This window comes from Salvia miltiorrhiza, chromosome 7, assembly GCF_028751815.1.
Source record: "Salvia miltiorrhiza cultivar Shanhuang (shh) chromosome 7, IMPLAD_Smil_shh, whole genome shotgun sequence".
Lineage (NCBI taxonomy): Eukaryota > Viridiplantae > Streptophyta > Magnoliopsida > Lamiales > Lamiaceae > Salvia > Salvia miltiorrhiza.
The window spans coordinates 25,914,044-25,917,125 of record NC_080393.1 but is presented as its reverse complement, the minus strand read 5'-3'; the positions used below and the strand labels follow the sequence as shown (position 1 = coordinate 25,917,125).

Here is a 3,082-nt window from a genome sequence, read left to right as displayed (position 1 = left end):
GACATAGCATCAATCTTGCTATTCATAGCGGTCAATTGAGCCGTCAAAAGAGCTATTGGATCCGAGCTTGTTGTAGCCGCCACCTTCTTCAAAATAGTCCTCTCCCCCGGAAATTGGTAGCTATTTGCGGCTAAATTTTCAATGATGTGGGCGGCCTCCTCGTGGCTCTTCTCCAACAATGCTCCATTGGCCGATGCATTCATGTCTCTTTGCATCTCACCACTACACCCGGTATAGAATGAGCAAATAATGGTGTTTTGATCCAAACCATGGTTGGGACACTTCCTTATCATCTCTTTGAATCTCTCCCAAGCTTCATAGAAGGTCTCTCCATCGAATTGATGAAATTGGACAATGTCCTTCTTCATCTTCATTGTCTTATTTGGAGGGAAGAACTTGATAAGGAACTTTTGAGCCATTTTCTCCCATGAAGTGATGGAACCAATCTCCAAAGATTGATACCACGTCTTGGCTATGCCCCTTAGTGAGAAGGGAAAGAGTCGGAGTCGAATGGCATCCTCCGGGACTCCATTTATCTTGATAGTATCGCATATCTCCAAGAAATTGCCGAGATGTCCATTCGGGTCATCTTGAGAAAGATCGGCGAATTGATTTTGTTGCACCATGTTGATGAGGGCCGGCTTGAGCTCAAAATTATTGGCATTGATTCTCGGGGCATGCACTCCCACTTGTTGGACCACGGGTTGGAACATATTGCTAATAGGTGGTGGTGGTGGTGCATTCCTTTGAGCCTCTTGCTCATTGATTTGCCCTTGCATGTCCTCCAATTGCCTTTGGAGTTGACGGATTAAATCGAAATTTTCCGCCATAGCTTCCTCCAACTCTCTATCTCTTCTTGTTCTTGCTTTGTTGTGTCGGCAAAAAGCTTCAACCTCAAGGTCTATAGGTATAAGAGGTGCACCTTTAGACCTTGTATTCATACACTACCTATCAACCAACAAGAACAAAGAGTCAAATCACAATCTTAAAATAGAAAACAAAAATTAAAGCAAGTAAAATGTCTAAAGTAGTTAAGCACAATGAAGCAAAATATCACAAGCAAAGAAACTAAACTAATCCCCGGCAACGGCGCCAAAAACTTGTTCGCTAATATTTTCACCACGCCGCAAGTATACGGGTAGTTGTAATATACGGAAGCAAGGTCGTATCCCACAAGGATTAGTAGTTCAATCTAGTGATTATCCTAATTCATTTTACTCAACTATTTAGACTAAACGATTGAGTGATTGGTTTGATTATCTAACTAAATACTTAACAAGTGCAAAGACAAATAAAAATCAAATAAGCAAAGTGGATAAATAAGATGATTAAGGCGATTTAGGGACTAGGCATCGATAATTAAGCAAAAGACTTCAATTATAGCTCAATATTAATCTTGACAATCCTAATTATCTAGAGTGATCTCCCAACTAGTTCTAGCCCCCTCCCGGACGACTAGAACGGTAGATTACGGGTCATAGTTGCCGTCCCCGGTCAACTTCTAACCTATAACTCCCAAAAGCACACAAAGATCGACATACTCTCACCCAACTCTCAACCTCCCGGTTATCGAATTGATATGTTTCCAACACCTTATCTATTGCAATTATTCTCTCCCGATTCAAATTGCAAATTAGAAATGCATAGAATGTGGCCAACAAACCATACAAGAAATAAAACAAGGGTTTGAAAAGATAATGTGCAAAGGAACAAACAAGATTTATATTGAGCGCAAATAATCAATCCATTACAATAATCATCTAGCCTAATCCCCAAATCAAAGAGAAATTTAGCCTATCATGTTCAACAATAACATACCCAATGAAAAGAGAAACATAAATGAAAAAGAGAGAAAGAATGAACAAATCCTATTGAGAAGCTTGCTTCAATCTTCTCTCATCTTCAATCCTTCTTCAAATGGGTAGGAATGAGTATGAATGTTGGGGATTAGGGCTTGGATATGGAGGTAGGAATGTTGGGGATGATGAATATGGGTGAGTATGAGGTTGGGGAAGATGAATAATGTGAGGAAAAGGGGGAGAAAGGGGTTTAAGGGCTGAAAAACGCGACTCCGCTCTTTTCCCGCGGTCATGGCCCGCGCCCGTGGTGCTCAAACGTGGGCAAAACTCAGGGAACCCGCGGTCCCGCCCCGCGGCCGCGGGTGGTGACCGCGGTACACCCCTGGAATTGGGAACAGCTGACCCGCGGTCCCACCCCGCGGCCGCGGGTGGTGACCGCGGGGTACTGGGCGTATTGCGCAGTCCGCTCGTTTTGCTCCGTTCTCCCTCGTCCGGACTCGGATTTGGTCGCCGTTTGCGCTCACGGATTCCTCTCGAGACGTACTTCAATCTCATATCTTCAAAATCCTCCAATTAATCATTGAGGTTTCCTGAAATTGCTCCAAAACTACACCAAGATATCAAATCTTTATAAAACTAAATATTCGGGCACAAACAAGCATTCACAAGCAAAACATGAAGGGAAATGACAACAAAACATGTGGAATTGAGGTACGAAAACCATGTTTGTCAGTGCATCCTTGTACGCTCCCCGCAGGCATTGTAGAACATTATCACGAGCGTGCCTTCATCAAATCCATGGCTTGGGCACTTTCTGAGCTTCTCCTGATACCGCTCCCAAGTCTCCGCTAGCTTTTCTCCATCGTACTGTTGAAACTGCACGATGTCCATCTTCAACTTCAACGTAAGGCCAGGCGGATGAAACTTGCGTAGGAATGCATGAGCCAAATTCTCCCACACGATATTCTCTCCCAGCTGCAGCGTATGATACCACGACTTCGCCTTATCCCGCAGTGAGAAGGGAAAAAGACGAAGACGGATAATGTCATCAGGGACACCATTCATCTTCACCGTGCTACACAGCTCCAGGAAATGCGCCAGGTGCGCATTAGGGTCTTCGATCGCCTGTCCACCATATTGGCTCTGTTGGACCATCGTGATCAAACCCGTTTTCAGCTCAAAGTTGTTGACGTTCACTCGTGGGGGCTCCTGGTACACATACTGTGGAATGAACGCTTCATTGATGGCTGGTTGTTTCTGAGCCTCTCCCATCTCCTGTGCAT

General features: G+C 44.3%; 1 non-coding gene across 1 annotated transcript; it reads left to right on the top strand.

Moving 5' to 3' along the window:
* Positions 1–264: 264 nt before the first annotated feature.
* LOC130996317 (small nucleolar RNA R71) lies at positions 265–371 on the top strand. The gene has a single exon (XR_009092502.1). It is a non-coding gene; the product is annotated as a small nucleolar RNA R71 (small nucleolar RNA).
* The last annotated feature ends 2,711 nt before the right edge of the window (positions 372–3,082 follow it).